At 45.6% G+C, this 21,091-nt stretch overlaps 1 protein-coding gene across 2 annotated transcripts in view; it reads right to left on the bottom strand.

The window, feature by feature from the left end:
* The window catches only part of SETBP1 (SET binding protein 1), a 343,356-nt gene extending 335,080 nt beyond the window's left edge, over positions 1–8,276 (bottom strand). The window contains exons 1-2 of one of the 2 annotated variants that reach the window (XM_059707194.1): positions 7,083–8,276; positions 6,461–6,582 (exon numbers count right to left, since the gene is read on the bottom strand). The gene's annotated coding sequence lies outside the window, so the exon portion shown is untranslated. The remainder of the gene's footprint in view (positions 1–6,460; positions 6,583–7,082) is intronic. The other variant, XM_059707193.1, reaches the window with a different exon arrangement.
* Positions 8,277–21,091: the final 12,815 nt, after the last annotated feature.

The raw sequence follows: 21,091 nt of genomic DNA, 5'->3' as shown, positions 1-21,091 counted from the left end.
AGAAAGAAGATATTTTAGATTTTCCAGAAGCTCCTTTGTCTGCCTCATCTCCCTTGTCTCAACTAAGTTATTTTACCGAAGAGGACCAGTTTACAAGAGACGCAGAGAGTCAATTTTTGTCTTCCTTCCACACTATTCACTATGGTGTTTCTTCCCATAGCTCACCATCCCTCCTCTCCCAACCCACCCTCCCCATCTGGCTCTATAGTTTTAACTGGTCCCATTCCCCCTTCTATAACCTACTTCAACACAATAAACACTTAGCAAAGTGTGCCAACCCTTTGGATTGGTCTGCATGGGAGGTGGGCTGCCATCACAGGGGACTGAGGAACTCTGAGCTTTAAGAAAGCTTTAACTTTCCTGGGACACATCTAGCTGCATTTCAGAGTAAGCCCAACTCTTTCACTTTACTGTGATAGGAGTGACAAGGCAATGTAACTTGTCCCACATCAAATGCCAGTGGCCAGCCAGCCCAGCCTGTGGCCTGCCTCTCAGGAGCCTTTCCCTGGAACTTTCCGCTCTGAGTGCTTCTCTGCTTGGTCTCCTTTTCCCTTGCGGCCAGCCTCGCACCGTCACCCAGGAGCAGGGAAGCACTTGGACTTGAGTAACAGACAAGATTGCATAGTTAAGTGCCAAAATGAGTGTGGTGGACAAGAAATGCAATTGGCATTTTCAGAGAAAGTCAAGAGCTGTATGTGCTATTGTGACGATGAGACTCTAGTAGGCACTTAATAAATATTTGATGATTCGATGAATGAGTGACCGGTAGGATGCACATGTGGTAAAACATCATCAACTCTTAGGCTTTGAGGAAGAAACTGAGAGTGGGCGATTGGCCCTGAAAGACTGCCAGAAGTACAAAAGCCATTGACGCAAGTGGCTATTACTCACTTTGTCTAAGAGGTCCTCAATGTGCGCCTTCTCAGGGAGCACAAGCCAAGCTCACCTTAAACAGCATTCACTTTGAACACTCTACCTTCACATCAGTTCTGTGACTCACTCGTGCACCAGGAGTCACTGGTTCATTCGCAGGGGCAGTGCGTCCTAGGGGAGACTCAGTCCCTCTCTTCAGGGACCCACAGCCTGGGGAGGTAGTGACAATAAACAGAAGAAGCAGCACAACCCACTGCGAGGCTAGAGCTTCAGACCAGAAGTGCTCTGCAGCCTGGGGGAGGAGCTGAGAACTGGTCTGCTGTCCTAAGAGGTAGCAGTGCTAGCCAGATGGGCCCAATCAGGACCCCTTCCCAGAGGAGGTGGCGAAGCAGAACCAGCTGAGGTGTGGAGGAGACCTGTGCACACAGTGCCCCGGGACAGCAAGGAAGCCAGTCTGATGGGAGCAAAGGCCTGTGTATGTTGTGTAAAATGGGGTTCACTCGAGAACAATGCCAGGTGCCTGGGGCTGCGCCAGGAATCACAGGAAAGAGAAAGAGGGTTAAGAGTTAGAGAACAGCCCTTGGCCAGCTTGGCTCAGTTGGTTGGAGCATCATCCTGTACACCAAAAGGTGGCGGGTTCAATTCCCTGGTCAGGAAGTGAGAGGGAGGCAAAGATCTATGTTTCTCTCTCACCTCAGTGTTTCTCTCTCTCCCCCTTTCCTCTCCCTAAAAATCAATTTGGAAAAAAAAAAATAAAAAGAGGGAACAACTGGACTGTGAAGCCCTTTTCCAATTCTAGAGAGATCACTGGGTTTGCTGGGACACAGGAAATCCTGTTATAAGTTCCTTTCTTTACAGAGGCTAAAACTTCTGTCCTGAATGTCACTGCTCAGCCACTGTAGCCCCCTGATGGGGACCCTCCCCCTCATACCCTCTTCCCTTTGAGCATAGGAAGCATTCAAAAATTCAACTGAGTCAACTCAAGAGCAGGAAACAACTATTCCCTAACTGTCTTAGAACATAAGGGGCCCGTGTAGGCATTTTTGGCCATACCAAGGGGTTATTAATCTCTGCGCTATGGTGACAATGATCTCAGGACAGTATCCAGGAGGCAGCATGGAAATCCTCTCAGAGTCCAATTACAGAAATTAGCTGGCATTGTTTAATCCTCACAACCCCTGTGAAGTAGACAGGGTAAGCATCTTATCCCTATTTTACTGATTAGGTTACTGAGGCACAAAGAGGTTCAATAACTTGTGTGGGAGGGGGACTCATTTAGCTGGGAAGTAAGAGGATAGGATCCAAAGCAAATTTGTCATATCAGGTGGGATGTTCTTCACACTTTATCACACAGTCGTCTGGTCCCAGGTTGGCCACCAACCTGTGTCATTTACGCAAGTCACTATCAACTGCCTCATCTGAATGAGGATAAAATGCTTATCTGGTCTCCCTCCTTCGGAGAATCAAGAGGGAATTAGGATGTGAAGATATCTTTGAAAAGGGCAAAGTGCCATGTATATGAAAGGGAGTATTTTTTAGAGAAAACAATAAGTTGGGTTAGGGAAACAGTTTTCCAAGCTGGCAAAGTTCCGAAACACTAATCTGCTCACCATTTATTCCTGTTCCTCCCTAGCAAGGGAACAGGCATACCTGGGGACAGCTCACTGGCTCATCATGCATCTGCCAATCAGAACCCTTCCTCCCAGGGGTCCTGTGGACTTTGGGCCTGGTCACCTTCTTGACCCTTGGCATCATTTGCTCTGAACTGGATGGGAAGTCAAGTGTGGGTTTCTAAACAAAAGGCCATTAAAAATATAACAGTTTCCTCAATCTTAGAAGGCACCCTCTAAGGATGGGGGGGGGGGGTGGCGGGGAGGACCAACTCTGAAAAAAGACACAGATTCCCTCTGGACTTTTAAAACTGTAAGGACCACTGACTTAGGCTCAGTCATCTAACTAAGGTTATCAGTTCCCCCCAAGCTTTATACTGCCCCCAAACTTGCTATGTCCAAGGAGGCCTCAGAATCGAATAGAAGGCTAAGTGAACATGGAAATGAAAACAGAACCAAACAAGAACGGAGGAAGGCACTTTCTATGAAGTACTCTGTGGCTATCTGGGTGTTTAATTTTCTGCACCAATCAAGCGTGTGGCTGCCCAAAGTGTCCACCATGTTATGAAGAGTGTATGGAACACCAGGTCGCCTTTAGAAATTGCTCTAAAAGAGGCCCAGACCTAAGGCAATATGCACTATGATAATGCTCCTTGCCTAATCCTGGCCCAAAACATTTGGGGAAGCTTACTCAGTTTCTTAATATGCCACTGCACAGGAACGGAAGTGAACTGTTTTGTTCCATTCTTCACAGGAACCCAAGGACCAAACATGGTGACCTATGGCAAGAACTCTACGAGGTTTCGTGTATTTTTTTTTTCCAGGGCAGCTCTCTGGGACAAGAGCAGCCTCCTAAACCCCCACCCCACCCCACCCGAACTGTCCCACACAGTGGGTCTCTGAGCAAACTCAATGACATCATACGATTTTTAAGGCACTGCAACTCCTGACAATGCTAATGTGTTAATAATAATTTATTCCGTTCTTCTGGCAGGAGCAGAACTGAAGCAACTTGAAATGCCATCAGCAAAACATTATTTATTTCCCATTCCTGAGCAGCAGAGAAAACAAGGTTTCATTGGCTGGGTCTGCCTTCAATAGCTTTCTGGTTTCAATTAAAACTTCGAGTCTCCAAGGGGAAAAACTGGCATTCTGGGAGGCTGAGGCCCGGCCAAGTTTCTGTGTCTCCTCGGAAATCCAGAAGGGATGTCCCATCCATCTCGCTACTTCTCATCTTCCTCCTGCTGCATGGGATAAAGACGCTTCAGAGTGAGGCTGAAGTACAACTGCAAGCACTGACCAGTCCGAAAGTCTCGCTTCCTCTGGAGGTGCATTTTTGTGCCAGACAGGTATTGATTCAGCCCCAGATGGAATTGAAGGTCAAGAGAACAGCAGAGACGGAATTGGGAATCCAAGGAGAAGTGCCTGCCTATGTATTTCTTCTTCAGCAAACTCCTGCCTCCTGCCTCTCCCCACTGACCATTTTCAACTAAATTCTACAAAGATTCCATGCACTTATTTTCTCTTTCCCTCCAACCGTCTTTGAGGTCAAGTAATTTACCAAGTAGCTTGCCATGAATAATACAAGTAGAGGACCAGAAGCCCTCGCGGCACCACGGGCTCTGGGCTCCGTGGTTCACTCAGGGATACCCCTAGGCTTCCTCTGTGTGAAGTTCAACCAAGTCTGCCAACAGCACCTTCCTATGTAACATTCTGATGTTAACACACAAAAGATCGGATTACACCCCTCACTTGTCTAGCCCATTCATGAACATATAAGGCAGTCGATATTTTCTCCCAAGCTAGACGTGGCCCCTTCCTAACCCACGCCCCTGCCTCTCAGCCACTGGGCCTTCTGTTCACTCCAAGCCTTCCCCTCCCCCACTTCCAGTTTGTTTATTCCAGTGACACATCTATTTTCCCTGCTAAGAGAGACAAGTCAGTTGGTTTCCCTCCTCTGGCCTAGGATTGCATTCACTCACCACCTCCTCCCCCCAGCCCAGCTCAGGTTACTAGAGAGGCAAGCAGCTCTTGCAGCCCAGCTCTAACACCAATTCAACTTCCCAAGACTAAGACATTTTTTTTATAAATGGGAGGAGGGGAGATGGTGTGCAACAAAGCACTTTCAGAGGACCTGGTCTTCATAAACTCTCAGCCTATATTCCCTGAGATTTGTGAAGACTCTGGATCAGGCACACTCTTTTGATCTGTCGTAATGCCCTTCTCTCCTAGCAGGCAACTCCTTTAAGTGGGAAGGAAGAAAACACAGCATCTTAGAATGGTCCTGAAACTTGGGATTGCCAGGGCAGAGCCAAAGAGAGTCTGCCTCCCTCAGGGAGTCTTGGGATGGTGGAAGCCACAGAAAGCAGAAGGGGGAAACAGTGACCCGGGATTGTAAACTGGCTACATGCAAAGTGCCACAACTTTCTCCTCCCTTACAAGCCTCCTGGCCAGTTGGCCCCGCCTCCCCACTCCCCATCCCTGCTAAACATCTAACTGGGGTGTGCAAAGGAAACTCTTACAGACTATCCAGGTCTGGCCTGGAGGTGCAGATGTGGCCTGCACAGACACCACCCTTCCTCTCCACATATCCCTTCTGGACCCCACTCCTGCCCCCAACTCTCTCTCTCTCTCTCTCTCTCTCTCTCTCTCTCTCTCTCTCTCTCTCACACACACACACACACACACACACACACACACACACACGTTTGCAGATGAAGATGAGTTCAGATGGGGCACATCCAATTTACTGGCGTGAACTAAAGGAAGGTCAGAAATGGGGCTGAACTGCCAGATAGTTTTGATGACAGCTACTTTATGAAGTTTAGTTTTGGGGTGGTTTTTTATTGGTTTGTTTTTGTTTGTACAAATCTACAAGAAAAGGAGAAAAACAGGATGAAGAGTAAGGGAAAAGAATGAAAAATCATGTAAGAGAAAAAATAAGTAATATTAGTATTTCCTTAAAGACCATGGACTCCAACCAAACTTGAGGGGGTTAAAAGGCGATGATGGATTGGGGGACAGGGGAGGGGGGAGTAGGTAGAGTTACGAAGTAAAAATAGCTGCTGTAGAATTCCAGAATAAATTGCCCTTCTGGAGGAGAGCGTCTGCAGGGATAAAGACACACACAAATTGGCCTTTTAGTATTAGGCATCAACCATGAGATTATCAGGACAGTTGATTTGAAGCGGAAACAAATCGGAAATCCTTCCCTCAACAGTCCTTTTAGACCAACATACACACCCTCAGAACCCACACAGACAACACATAAAGAATAAACGCAGCGTCAGGGGGGCAATAAGAACCCCCTCCCCACACTTCCAGGACCTCTAGCCTCATCTCCCACTTCCAATTGCACAACTTTCTGACCTCCAAAGAAAATATTTCCAGTTGGATCCGATTTCAGAATTGTTGTAATCAGTATGGGTCAGGAGAGAAGGGGTGCTTGTAGTGAGTGTGTGGGGAGGAGAACTGGAAGGCAGCATTTGGGCAGTTACTTATTTTTTTAGAAGCAGCATGCTCTACCGATCACAAATTGCTATTACCCAACAATGCTTCCAACACAAACAGACACCAAAAACAGCATCCCCGTTATCACCATCTTGCTAAAGACCTGCCCGGTCCAGTTCACCTGACTTTGTCTCTGTGGAACTTCTCAGGCAGTATCTTAATCAAAGAGATAATGGTTTGAAAGACAAAAACAATAAATCGATATTGAAGGGATCCCTTTCCGGAGTGATTTCCCACTGGAAACCACCGAACGGGGGAAGCCTGCCCTTAATTCCCAAGCCCACGGTTCCTCCAGAAACACACACAATGCGTGCTTTCAAAAAAGGCATTCCATTCCTCTGCTTTTAAGGGAATTCCTGTCTTTTCGAAGTCCCCAAAGCGGAGAGCACAAAAAAGAGACTGGGATCCATTGATTAAGATTTTAGGAGACAGACTAACACAGAGCCACAACACAAGCACACACCAACCTTCGCTGGCTGGACCACTTCTTCCCTGTTCTTCTTTCTATTAAGGACTCGTTAGATTCTGATACATTTCCCCCCCAAAAAATCCAACTAGGTTACAACGTAGCTCTCTAGCTCCACTTAACCTGCAAGTTACAAAGAGAGAGAGAGGGGGGAAAAAATCCTGACGCCTTTCCACCCCTTTCCCTCCTCCCTCCCCCTCCAAGTCCACTCCACCAACACCAAACCAGCCAGCCCTGGCAGGACTGAGGGAGGGTGCAAACGGCGGGGGAGGGGATCAGATTAGGCGAAACTCAATAAGCTCGCAGCCCTCCAGCCCAATGCTTCCACCATCGCCGCCACCAACGGGCCACTCCAAAGGAGCCGGCATCGCTGCCCACCCGCGAGCGGGCCGGCATCGCGCTCATCCTCGGCAGCCTGGCCGGGACCCGCCACCCGCCACCCGCCCCCTCGGCCCCCTTTTCCCCTTCCCGCCCCGGTGCGAAGTCAAAGCCTGGGCGAGGCGACGTTAAGTTTTGCATGCAGGGCACACACACCGCCCCGGCCCCCGACGTGCGGGGCCCCACGGCGCGGCGGGAGCCGGGGCGCGGGGCTCCCGGGCCGAGGTCGCCGCGCGCGTGCTCACCCATGTCCCGGCGGCTCCGGCTCCGCTGGCCACCGCGCTCGCTCAGATCCCGGCTCCGGTCGCTCGCCCGAGCCCCCAAAGGTGCAGCTGAGGTAACTCCATGGCGACGAGCATCTGTCAAACGGCGAGCCGCGGGCCGGCCGCCCTCGCTCGGGGGGCGCGGGAGCCCCCGGGCGCGCGGAGGCGGCGGCAGGCGGGGGCCCCGGCCGGCCCCGCGCTTCCCGCCCGGCGCGGCCGCCTCCGCCGCTCGCCGGTGTACGGAGAGAGCTATCAAGGGGGAAAATGGCGTCTCCGGAGCCCGAGGAGTCCTGGAGTAATCACATTCACACACAGCCGCACGCACACACTCGCACACACTCGCCACGGGCGCGTGGCGAGCTGGCGAATTTTAGCAGAAGCCCAAAAAAAAAAAAAAAAATTACAGCGATGTATAATCCCGTCTCTCCGATCAATGCTAATGCTTTTCCTTTTCTTCAAAGGCGGATTGGAGCTTTAAAAAAAATGTTCCCGGCTTCGGGCTCGCAGGAGGAGGCGCGCGGAGGGCGAGGGCGCTTTTGCTGAGCTGTGCAGTCCGGTCCGCGGGGCCGATCGGCCCTGCCCGCCCGCCCGCCGGTCCGCCCGCGGTCGCTAGTGCTGCCGCCGCCGCCGCCGCCGCCGCTCCATGGCCGCGCCCGCCCCGCGCCCCCGCCGCGTCCCCTCGCCGCCCGCCCGCGCCCCCGGCGAGCGCTGGAGTGGGGTCGGGCCCGTGTGCCGCCTCCCGCGCCCTCTCCCGAGTCCCGGAGTCCTAGTGAAAGGAAGGGGGAGGGTGCGGGCGGGGGAGGGGGAGGATCGCGGCGGCGGCGCGGCGGAGCCCAGCGGGGACCGCCACCCTGCGATCTGCCGGGAGGGGGGCGCGGGAGACCCAACACAGTTCGCCCCGCCAACCGGGGCCGCTTCCCCCGCTCCAGCCCCAGGAGGCGCAGCCAGTAATGAGAGACCTCTCCCTCGCCCTCCCTCTCTCTGGTTTTCGGTGAATTTCGATCAATTGGAGGGAATGGGGCTCTGGCCGGGGGAGGAGGAAAACAGTTCGCGGAGGCCGCTTGGGGACCCCTGGCCGCCCCTCGAGCCCCTCCCGCTCCCCAGCGCCCGCGCGGCCCAGCGGCTGCTGCGCTCCGGAGTCAGCCGCGGAGACGGGGAGGCCGCGGGGACCGCCGCGGGCTCGGCGTCCGTTCCCGGGCTCAACACTGCCACTATCTGACACAACAGGGGCAGTGTTTGGGGGGAGGCGCGAGATGTGATAGGCTCTGAAACCTGCGTGCATTTTTTTTTTTGTAACCTGGTAATTACATTTCACTTTCAGGGGTTTATTTTTTGTTAAGCTACATGTATGCATTTAGATGCGTATGTGCATTTTCTCGTTATTCACAAAAATTGGATACTTGATTAGGGGAGAGACACAGAGAGATGACAAATGCTAACTGGCAAGCAGATCCCTGTTCCGGGTGGTGGCAAGGATGAGGCAGAATGTCTTCAGTTCATAAAAACCCTAGTGATTCTTTAATCTCTTTGGGCATCTGTATTTGGGTATCTGTATCCACAACTGAGGAACGGAACTCCTCAGGGACATGTCTACATTATAGGACATTATAGGACAATATAGGACGGGTGTGGATTCCGCAAGGTTTGCAGGCGGTTTTGCCGAAAGACTTTGGGTAGAGTTTTCTCAGCACTTTGATTCGAAGAGGACTCTTGACTGTCACGTATTATAGGAGAGTTTTTGGACATCTGGATTGGGGAATGACTTGGTAGTGATGGGGGAGGGCCCCTCACAACCACATCAGCCACTGGCTGCCCGGGTTGGCTGCTCCTTTGAGTGTTGCCATTGAGCTTGTTCACTCCTCACACTTCATAGAAATGCTGCAGTGAAGTAGGGCAAGGGAGGCTGGGCTGGAAGACCCCTCAGCTCCCATCCTGGCCCATGTTCTGGATGGGGTTCAGTATGATTCTGAATAGGTAATTCACTCCCCTCTGATCCAAGTAACCTCCCTTCCACCCCCATCCCCCCAAGAGGAATGTTCTGATTGGTCACAAACATTTCTTCTGTTATTCATCATTGCAAGACCTCTGTTAAAGCCGCATTTCATTAAGTCTTCTGCTACCCTTTATATCGGATTATTGTTATTAGCGGGAAAGTGATCCTGAAATGGAAATATTACCAGGGCATATGAGTTGATGATAGAAGTAGAGATCAATTGTTTTGACACAGTGTCAAAACAATCATTCTCTGCAATTAGCTGACCTTTGCCCATGTCCCTGTGCACCTAGATTTCTATACCAAAGCCCACAGAGGCCTAAGATGGCATGTGGGCTACTTCCTACACTTTCCAAATTGAAAAAGTGAGCCTCAGAAATCAGAAGGCTTTGCCCAGGAGCATGTGACTGCCTGTTGCTCCAGTCCTTTCCCTTCCATAACCTCGGCATATGCCCTAGGTCTTCCTGTATTGTGTTTCTTTGAAGAGCAACTCAGAGAGGCACATGCCTTATTTAAGTTGCTATAGTCCTCGGGGGATGGCTCAGTTAGTTGGAGTACTGTCCCATACACCAAAAGGTTGAGGGTTTGATCCCTGGTCAGTGTGCCTTTGGGAGGCAACCCATTGATGTTTCTCTCTCTCTCTCTCAAAATCAATAAGAACATGTCCTCAGGTGAGGATATTTTTAAGTTACTATAATAGATGGTAAATCTACAGAACAATAGAGCAGCGAAAGTTTATCTGAGATACCACCTAGTCAAACCCATAACCCTAAGGCTGAGGAAAGAGATGCAATAAACTGCCCAGAGTCACAAAGTTAAGGCAAAGCCATGAAAAGACTCCATGTCTTCGATGTCTCATCCAATGTTCTTTCCTTACACATAGACCATCTTTAAATGATGGGAGGAAAGTGAAGGGGAAGAAAAGCGAGAACCCTTTCACTCTTAGTTTTATATATCTATATATAAAATATATACATACATGCATATACATCTACATATATGTTACATATAATGTATTACATGCATTTTCATTTAAATATATGACCCTATATAATAAAAGGCTAATATGCAAATTGTCCCCTCGACCTGGAGTTCAACCAGGAATTCAACTGGGAGTTCAACCAGGGGGCGGGGCCAGCTGGCCAACCATCCAGGGTCCCTCTCCCCAGCCCCATCCCCGATCGGCCCCCCCATCCTGATCGAGGCGTGCTGGCTGGACCCCACCCATGCACAAATTAATGCACCAGGCCTCTAGACTATAATAATAAAAGGGTAATATTCTAATTAGACCAGTCGTATTCTGGACATCATTCCTGATGTCCTTCCTGATGAAGCTGGGACCAGAGGGAAGCCAATGCCGGCAGCTGGGGGAAGGAAGGCCTACTCTTGCACAAATTTCGTGCATTGGGCCTCTAGTAATATAATAAAGGATTCCTGAAAATTGAAGCCCCATCCCTGAATGAAATGTCTACTTAAAGAACTGGACCTGTTTTCAAATCCTAGCTGATGGGCACAAGAATTGTTACCTTCTTTTTCAAGTAGGCCACTCTCTAGTTATCTGAGAACTAGATCCTGAAACACAGAAAGTCTGAAACTAGTTAAGAAGTTGCCTAAAAATCAGTACCATGCAAGTTTAAGATACCTTTTCCTAGGGCTCCAGGGACCATGAGAAAATAAAAGGACCATTTGAGCCGCTGATGGGCATGCACACAACATACATCCTGCACAATCTCCAAAATCAGCATTTTGCAATCACTCAACAAGTCATTATCTAGCATGGACTATGGTAGCAACTAGGGATACAAACTCAGAATTCACAACCAAGTGGGGTAGACTGGCATGAAACTTCGAAATACATCTAATGCACGGAAATGCCAGAAAGGAGATATTTACAAAGTGTATGAAGCACAGATGCAGAAATGGCAGGAGGAGGGTGAGGTCAGAAATCTTATCTCTTTAGACTTTCGGCACATTTATTACCTTTTTAACGTACACATTTCCTTTCCCCTTTATACACATATACATTATTTTTCCCCTATAAGATGTTTTCTCCAACCAAAATTAAAACTGCTAAGAATTGGGTTGTGTCTGCATAGAAAATATCAATAAATGTGGGCACAAATAAAGCTTCCTCTGATATTACCAAATAACTGACTTTCTGCCAGTTGGGCTATGGTTCTGTGTTCTAGACATCCCTGTGTCTAACCCAGGGGTGGGCAAACTTTTTGACTCGAGGGCCACAATGAGTTCTTAAACTGGACCGGAGGGCCGGAACAAAAGCATGGATGGAGTGTTTGTGTGAACTAATATAAATTCAAAGTAAACATCATTACATAAAAGGGTACAGTCTTTTTTTTTTTTTTTTTTTTTTTTAGTTTTATTCATTTCCAACGGGCCGGATCTGGCCCGCGGGCCGTAGTTTGCCCACGGCTGGTCTAACCTGTAAAATTGTCATCAACCCCTCCCCAACTTATACCAGACCTCATACCAGATACTGCAAAGCTCTGTAAGATCATTCATTCCCTACATAACCTGAGGGCCAGATAAGGGCATATATGCAAGCAAGATATGGTTCCAAGTGCAAGGGTAGGTCATGTCATTTTCACATATCTGAGCTACAGAGCTGAAAGAAATGAGTCAAACCCACACATTTTTCCTTTATAGAAATTGAGGTCAACTAATATAATCAAATACTCAGAGCCAGTCACCCCACCATCCCATATACATACACACATACACATTTCTTGGGTTTAAATACAATATTGATTCTCCCTTTTTTGGAAAATGAGGTAGTGTTATCTAACATCGTGCTTCTCAGCACACATTGTAAATCAGAAATTACTGTTGCTTGGGACCTATCTTGATTTTATTGGTCTCAATAATAAATGCCCTCGCCCTGGCCGGTGATCTCAGTGGTTAGAGCATCGGCCCACACATCTAAGGCTGGTGGGTTAAATTCCCAGTCAAGGGCATGTACCTGGGTTGCAGATTCAATCCCTGGCCCTGTTGGGTGGGGGGTTGGGGGAGGAGTGTGGGAGGCAATCAATTAATGTGTCTCTCTCACATGGATGTTTTTCTCTCTCCCCTCCACCCTCCCTTCCTTCCACTCTCAAAAAAAAAAAAAAAAAAGGAAAAAATGTCCTCTGGTGAGGATTAACAAACAAAACAAAATGCCCTGGGTGCTTCTGATAGGCAAATGATTGAGAATCACTGATTCAATAAAAAGAGTGTGCCCTGACAATGGATCAAGATACTTGGAAATCTCCTACAATCTTAGATAAGGTAGCATTAATAGAAGGTGTAGCTAACCAAAGGAGGTGATAACTACAGTGAACTGCAAAGTGATATTGGGCCAGATTTGGAGTTTGGGGGTAATTCTGGAAATGTAGATGTTGGGAGTATGCTCCAATGACGCAATGAAAAGATCACATACCAGTCTGTTAAGGAGACTTGATTTTAAGCTTATTTGGCAAGTATCCTCATCTCTCTGACCCTCAGACCCCTCTTCTGAAAAAGGAAGGGTATTCTAAAGTCATCTAATGAGCAAGCCAGCTATAGAATTCTCTCCATTTTTTAAAAAAATTCTAGGACAGAATAGAGTCCCAATAGAACAGTAAGAGCATACTGTGAACAATTGGAGTGGGATGTGAAAACTGTTTTTAGATGTAAGAAAGACATCAGGAAAAACAGGGATTCGTTCGCTTGCCTCTGCTCTGGAGGGCATGACCAGCCCCAGTCAGCTGAGGTTTTGGGGATGGAGATGAGTTTGGAGCAGTGGTTAATTTTAAACTTTAGCATTTTGACATCCACCAAGCCTATCTATGCATAGTATATGAACATCGATCCTATATCATGAATGAATGAATAAATGAATGAATGATAAACCAACCAATCAATAGACAATGGAGCGATAGACAATGATAGACTTGGATTCTAGTCCTTCTCTGCCATTAACGGGCTGGGTAAAGCTGAGCACATTATTAGCCCCCTCTACCTCAGTTTCCTCCTCAATAAACTGAGAACCATCATCATGACCCAAGGAATCCCTCAGAGTGAAACTTGTAGGAAATATTAGATATTAATTTACATTGCAAAGTAAACTAAGTCTGTTTGAATACTGGTTTTTATGATTAAATATGATGTGGACATTTAAATGACTCTCCCCAGATGCATCCTAATTCTACCACCTTTATCTTATCTCTTAGGTACACACGGCGTCATCCTCTCTCTAGGAAGTGAGAAGGTAATTTCCACTCCTGATGATTCCCATCCCAGCCCCACTTTGGAAAGGGCTCTTCTCTCTGGTGGCTTCCCCTGATGCTACTGTGGTTGCTAAGCAACAAGGAGCTAAGCAGGAGCAAAATGTAATCGTCCCAGGAAGGGAATTCCAGGTTTGACAATGACTGAATTGTAGTTTTGGAACCTTTGCCTTCCTGGCTGAAAGAAATTCACTAAAGGAAGCTTTCTTGGCACATGGTTCCTGGTACAGATGCTCTAAGACAGCAGCTTTCCGTACCTGAAAGGCAGCAAGGTGTGCAGAGGAGCATTCTTCTGGGTTTTCATTTCCTGGCTCCCTGGCAGATATTTTTGTCACCGTAGCTCCAAGCCCCAAATCCCCAGAAAGATCTGGACTGCTTCCAATTCTTAACTGAGCTTTAGGTACCCAGGTATAGGAGTTTATGTTTATATCACTGTGCATGGCACAGGATCCAGAAGGAGATTGCAGAGGAATACCAGGAGGAGTTAAAGGCTCATTTCTTCAGGAACCTACCTACCTCGGCTTTGACAGGCAGAGGTATGCGAAGAAAGGTGTTGTAGGGATGGCTTATTTAAACAAGCGGGGGGGGGGGGGGGGCGGTATTGAAAAAGAACAGGGGAGCCTCATGGAAGGCAGATATGGGAAGCATAACCATGCCTCAGGGGAACGGGAAGTGCCAGGCAGCTCCTGGTCCTTCTCCCTCTCCAGTCTCCCTGACTCTTGCCTACACTTCTGTCTGTCTGTTCCATTTCCTCAGGGACAGATTTTTCCTCCCCAAGATGCTTGGGTTCGCTCCTTCCCAACTTTGGCATGCATCTGACTTTTGTTTTCCCTACCCTCCATGACAGCCTCAGCTGCAATTTCTTTGTGATTCCACTTTCTTCTCCAAAATCTTGTTGCCTTCCAGTACATCAAGGGGAGCACTCATGGCAGCCAGGACTGAGGTTAAGAGGCTGGTACACGCATGACCCTGGGGCCTTAATCCTTTGTCCAGGAGGATTACAGGAATGTGTCTATGATGGGGCAGGGGCTGGACTGGCACTCCAGGGGTGTGTAGGATGAAGAGCTAAACTGTCAGCAAACTTACACATTTCTAACACTGAGGACATCTTGCGACGTGGGAAGAACTCAGGCTTTGAGGCTGGACGGTTCTGGGTTTGACTCACTCTGAGGAAGACGTGGCAAGCTTCTTCTGTGAGCTTGGCTTCTTCCTCTGAAAAATGACAAAGGCAGCATCAACTCTTTAGGGCTTCAGTGAGGATTAGGTGTTGTTAGACAATGAAATGTATGAAAAGCATCTATGTGGGCAAGATTAGGTTAGATGCTATAAGAATATAGGAAATACACAGCATATATATAGGTGTGTGTGTGTGTGTGTGTGTGTGTGTGTGTGTGTGTTACGGTCATGGGAAAATATTAATTCGAACCCTACTTCTTGGCCAATGGGTTTATTCCAGACTCTGGGATTGGAATCCACAGAGGCATCCTTTGTCTCTTAATAGTTAAGCTATCCGTGTCAAGGCACCTATCACACATAGCACTATGGATCCTGACACTATGTAGCTCTTCAAAAGTGTCATTTGGTTTAACCCAGTGGCAAGTGATCCAGCATAAGGGACATGAAACGGAACCAGCTGAGGAAGCTGAGACAAATTATTCAATATTACACAGCCAGTAGGTAGTAGAACTGGGGTTAAAAGCCTGACTCCAGAGCCCCCCGCCCAGCCTCTCAAAAGGCAGCACTGCCTCCCCAGGGAGCAGCACAGAGGCACCTGGATGCTCCTTATACCAGGGGTTTAGGATGTACTGAATGAGCTTGTTGACTTCTGCCTTCTTAACTAAATGAATCACAGCAACTTTGAAACTTCAAATAATAGAGCTGGCATGTTTGTGAGAGATCATTTGGACCAAGCAATTCGTTTTGAAGATGAGAGAAAACTGAGAACCAGAAAGATCAACTCCCTTCCCCACATTTTTATGCAGCTGACAAAGCCAGGTTTAGAAACCAACACAATGAACTGCAGTTTCCAGAGCCTTTCCCTTCCTACCCAGAGGCTGGGCCTTAGTGCCCTTGCAGAACAGCTCAGATTAGGATAATGAGAACTGAAAACCAGGAAGTTCATCAAATGGACACCCCAATGGGCTTTCAAAACAAGGATATCTGGACATGTTCTCTTTGATAAAACAATCTGGTGTATATTTTTGTTTGTCAATTTTTATACCGAATCGTGATTCAAAGGAAAGAAAATGGGGTTGAATGCTTCACAGACCAATATTCTCTCAGCAATTGTTTTATTGTTGAATAATCGATAGTAAAAAATGTATTAGAGAAAAAAGTAAGAGAAAAATATTTTGAGAGGTTAACAGTAGCTGTAAGTATAAACTTATGTATGGAATATTATTAAAATCATTGACAAAAAATTTTTGTAAGACAAAATCAATTATGCAATGTCATATATTTATAGTGAAAAAATGTAGAATCCATCCATACCTCCATATTGCAAGCCACTGGGTACAGGGTACGAGAGGCAATATGGAAAGTATAAAGAAGGGTAAGATACTCTCCTAGCCTGGGAGACACCCTCAATCCAGACAGGAGCTCACAATCACTAGTTCCAGGTCTGTAGGGAAATTGATTGAACATGATTCTCCACTCAATCAGAAATGATGAACAATCCAATAATTTGCATCTTTGCTTATCCATATCCTCAGTTAAATTTACCAAGCTCATCAGTTTCTGGATCTCACATAGTATTGTAAGTAAAGGAGCTCCCTTACAGACAACAGTATGGGTACCCATAATTAATTATGTTACCTGCAGTCAATCTCCACTATTTAAAATTAGAAGAAACTAATGTGCAGCAAAAATGTCTAAAGGCTCTGAAATTTTCTTCAATCAATTAAATTAGATGTGTGTGTGTGTAAGCATTTCCACTCTAGTCCTCAATTTCTTAACAGTCAAATTCTTCTCTCAAAAAATGAGATAGCATGGGTAAATTACTGAGGACAGTGGCTGACACATAGGATGGCAAATAAACAACAGGGACTGGTTTCCATCTCAGCTTGCTTACCTAGACTATCTTTCTCTCTGTTCTATATGAACTCTCATTTCTTTAGGTCACTCAAAATTCTGCTTTTGGTGATACATCATCATTGAAGATTATTACTATACTAGAGGCCCGGCGCACGAAATTCATGCACTCGGACGGGGGTCCCCTCAGCCCCACCTGCACCCTCTTGCAGTCTGGGAGCCCTTGGGGGATATCTGACTGACGGCTTATGTCCCTCCCCATGGGCCTAAGCTGTCAGTTGGACATCCTTAGTGTTTCCACAGAGGAGGGAAAGGCTCCCGCCACCACAGCTGCACTCCCTAGCTGTGAGTCCAGCTTTTGGCTGAGCAGAGCTCCCCCTGTGGGAGCACACTGACCACCAGGGGGCAGTTCCTGCATTGAGCATCTGTCCCCTGGTGGTCAGTGCATGTAATAGGGACCAGTCATTCCACCGTTTGGTCAATTTGCATATTAACCTTTTATTATATGGATTGCATCTAATGCTTTAACCACTGGGGTGACCTGCATATGGTTGTGATACATACTTCAATGATCTCAAACCAATATGCCCACATTTGAAAGAACAAAGGAGAAATAAAATGAACAAATTAATGAGATTTAATTTTGTTTAACCTTAGTGCATAAAATAAAATGTTGGCTTGTTTATATAATTCTATTCTTCAAATAAGGGCATCTCCCTATGGAAATGATGACTAAGCCTTTTCTGCAGTGTAGAACACAAGACTATAAAAGGCAATTATATCTATCTAAGGATTCATATATTTACAAGTTATGCAGGGCAGGTGTGAAAAGGGTCAGAGCTCAGTACTATATCTGTTCAGAGGGTGTGGCAGATTCTGGGGGTAAAGCCCCCTGAGAGCAGTGGATCAGCCATATAGACAAGGCAAGCTTCCAACAATGATATCATTGTTTAGTCACCACTGCGATAAAGGGTCAAAGATAAGCTCATGAGTGTGCTGAAGGTAGGCAGAGCATAGTGATAGCAAAGCCAAGACAGTTAAAACTGCAGGTAGCATCTGAGAGACTTGTTCATGGCCCAGGAGAAGGAAGAGATTGTCAGAGTAAGGCAAGAACCCAGACCTGGCAAAGGGATACAGAGCAAGTCCAGCCATTAGAAATTATGGTCACAATAGTGATTAAAGCAGAAGTAGAGACCTCTGATCACACTATAGAGTAGTGGGGTCCAAGAAGGTATCTGAGACTCTGAAATTCAGGTGGAGGGACCTGGTGGTCAGAATGAAGGCCCTAGGGAGCAATGAGTTAGTCCAATGGTTAGAACAAAAATAAACTAACCTGCCAAGAAACCAAATATTCAGCATGTCAGGCTGCTCCAGTATTACTTGCACAAAGACCAGGTTCTAAGCATCATCCTGTTGGTTCAAAGGGAGAATAAAGAGACCTACTTAAGTTTTTCCTTAAATCAGATTGCTTTGATGCCTGGAGTAGGGTTGAACTTTTATGTGGAAATCAATGTGTATTGTAGAGAAGCAAAGACACCAGCAGAAGAATTGCGGAGGCAGGGTGAGAGACGTTGTTAAAAAGGTCTTTATACATTGTACAGACAATTTTATTTATATTAGGAATCAGTTTCTACTCAAGGTCAAGCTTTTAACAACTAGCTTGAACAGTAAATAAAAGAAAATCCATTAACTGGGAAAATTCAAAATTGTTGCATCACTTATACAGATACAAGTATTTTCTCTTACTGGGTAGATTTTAAGTGAATCAGAAAGCAAAATAAGCATGTTGCTTTAACAATTTCAAAATATTTATTGGATACTAACTACTGAAAGAGGTTTTTCTTGCCACAGATTTTTATCTTGCTACAACTCTTCCCAACAACTGATACTGCCACCAGACAACCTTCTGCATATTGCTCTCTGTATTTATCACTAATCCCTTTCTAAAGTGCTTAGATCAAATGCTTGTTTCCTACCCCTTATCACCCTAAAGAAAGGGTTGTACCTAGCCACATGCTAAGAGTCAGGAGACTCTGCACTTGATGGGAAGAAGCAGCCCAGAGAATGAGGGCAGGCCAGTTCAGCACATTCAAGAGTTTTGTCCAGAGGAGGCCACAGGTAGTTTAATTGCCTTCTACAGTGGTAGAGTTTGGATTATTTGCTACCTCCAGCCATGCCCTCCCCATCCTTACCCACTTCTACTCTTATTGATGTTCCCAACCACTCTCTACACTTCTGCATGCCTCCGTTGGCTATGCAGAACTTAAGGTTAAAATTTGGGATGACTTCCAGTAGCCTTTTAATTACATGGAGGAAGTAGAAAGGCTTCCAATTCTGGTTATAATGGACTGACTTGTATCACACTTGCCTACCTGCTGAAAACAAAGCACATTTGTTTAAAGGCATTTGACAGCACAGGAGGAAGACTGATGTTCTGCACTGTTTCTTCTCTCAAGACATATGTTAATTCAGAAGCCTCTCATGGAACAAGAGTATGAGAAACCAGGTAGAATGTAGTAGCTAAAAGGCAGAAAACCTGTGTATGGTCTCACCATATTATGAGGCCAGGAAGACAAGAAAATGTTGTGTTGTTTGGAGCTTCCAAGGCAGCCAGGACTTGAAGGGCCAGAGTCACAGAGAGAAGTACAACACAGAGAAGTAAGCTCTTATACTGACTTTCCTTTTGAAGAAGGTGATGATTCCTAAGGAACATGCAACAAGATGTTGACAGGTTGAGGAGAAAACAAATTAAGAAGATAAGAAGATAAGCAGAGCTTTCTGCAACCAAAATTATAGGACGAAAAATATTAGAGTTCAGGCCCCACTAAGAAGGAGGCGTTCTTGTAAATATTTTCAGGCTTTTATTTGGATGGTTGAAGGCCCTCACCTTAGGAGTAAAGATAAACTGGAAACAGACTACACCTCACAATGACAGAGGCCCAGCTTTGAGCTAATTCAGCATCTGATTAAAATCAGATGAGTTCTCTGTAGGAATCAGAAGTACATTCTTTCTGGAGGGAAGTAACATCAATCAGAACTTCTGTAATTCTTATACACAATGTCTGGAATTCAATAAAAAGTTACTATGCATTCAAACAGATAGATGAAATAGGAAAAAGACAATAAAAATCTAGGTAAAAGTTGGTCCAGATTTTGAAGTTCTCAGACATGGATTCTAAAATAATTGCAATTGATATATTTAAGGGGAAAAAGTTACAGAATTCAATTAGACCCATCTTTTTAATAATAAAAAAAAGAAATAGAAATAGAAGAAAAAAATTCAGTGACAGAGAAAGTTCTCTATAAATGGGCTTAATGGCATATTAGACACAATTGAAGGGAGGATTAATAAAATGGAATTTAGGTCAATAAAAGATCAACAGATTAAAGCACAGACCAAAAGAAAATACAGAAAAGATATACCCTAAGTGTAAACTATAGAGCATGATTTAATATATTCTGAAGGATTAAAACATTTTCAAGGTCAGAGAATAATAAGTGACAAAATTGAATTAACTAGAAATCAGTAACAAAGAGATAAACCAGAAATAACAAAATCCTATTTATTTGGAAATTAAACAACATACTTCTAAGTAACTCATGAGACAAAGAAAAAACATACAATGATAGATTAGAGTTAAATAATAACTAAAATATAAGGTATTGCAACTTTTGGAATGCAGCTAAAGTCATGTTTGAAATGAAATTTACCATCTTAAATGTATGTAATAGAAAAGAGTAGAGCCTAAAAGAGCACTGATAGCATTATCCATCTGTAGAAAGGAAAAACAAAGCAAAATAAACCTATACAAGTAGAAAAAAAGGAAGTAATATAAAAATGATCATAGCAGAAACTAATAAAAAGATAACAAATATAAATTAACAAGCCCAAAGATTGTGTTTTGAAAAAGGGTTGAGTAGCCTTTTATATGTAGGCTCATAAATCATAAGTTTGAAGTAATTTTGACAGGTAACATATATATAGATTTTCTCTCTACTGACCAGAATGTATGCATGCATTTCTGAGATGCTTCGGGTCATTGTTAAAATGGCGGGGGGGGGGGGGGGGGGGCGGGGATAGCTTTGGGCTTTGCAAAAAAAAAAAAATTGTTGATGTGATTATTTTTAATTATGTATATTTGTATATATGTGTGTTACATAAGTAATATACTTTAAAATATATTTTTTTATTGATTTCAGAGAGAAAGGGAGAAGGGGAGAGAGAGAGAAACATCAATGATGAGAGAGAATCCATTGTCTGCCTCTTGCATGCCCTCCACAGGGGATTGAACCCAAAAACCCAGGCATTTGCCCTGACTGGGAAGGGGGTCTAGTGCGAGACTGGGACCCCTTGCTCTTCACCGGAGGCCTCCACAGCCCAGATATCCATCCCAATTATAAAAACAAAACAAAACAAAACAAAACACATGTGGGTGTTGGACCAGCCTGTACTGCATCTCTGTCCCTCCTCTGGTCTCAATATGATTTCTTCTTTCTCTAGTTGTAGGACTTCCATTCAGGCAGCTCTGAATGATGAGCTGTATTTTAGTTGTAATTTTGATGTGGTTGTGGGAGGCAGTGAGTAATCGCATTTACCTACGCCCCATTTTGGTTCTCTGTCTCTGTTGCCTAATTCTTAATAGGACTTGTGGTAGATATCAGTTGTGCCCTGATATAAATTCACTTATTTTCCATATGCATATTTTTTA

The sequence above is a fragment of the Myotis daubentonii genome, chromosome 8 (assembly GCF_963259705.1).
Source record: "Myotis daubentonii chromosome 8, mMyoDau2.1, whole genome shotgun sequence".
Lineage (NCBI taxonomy): Eukaryota > Metazoa > Chordata > Mammalia > Chiroptera > Vespertilionidae > Myotis > Myotis daubentonii.
This window is presented reverse-complemented; position numbering and strand designations above follow the sequence as displayed.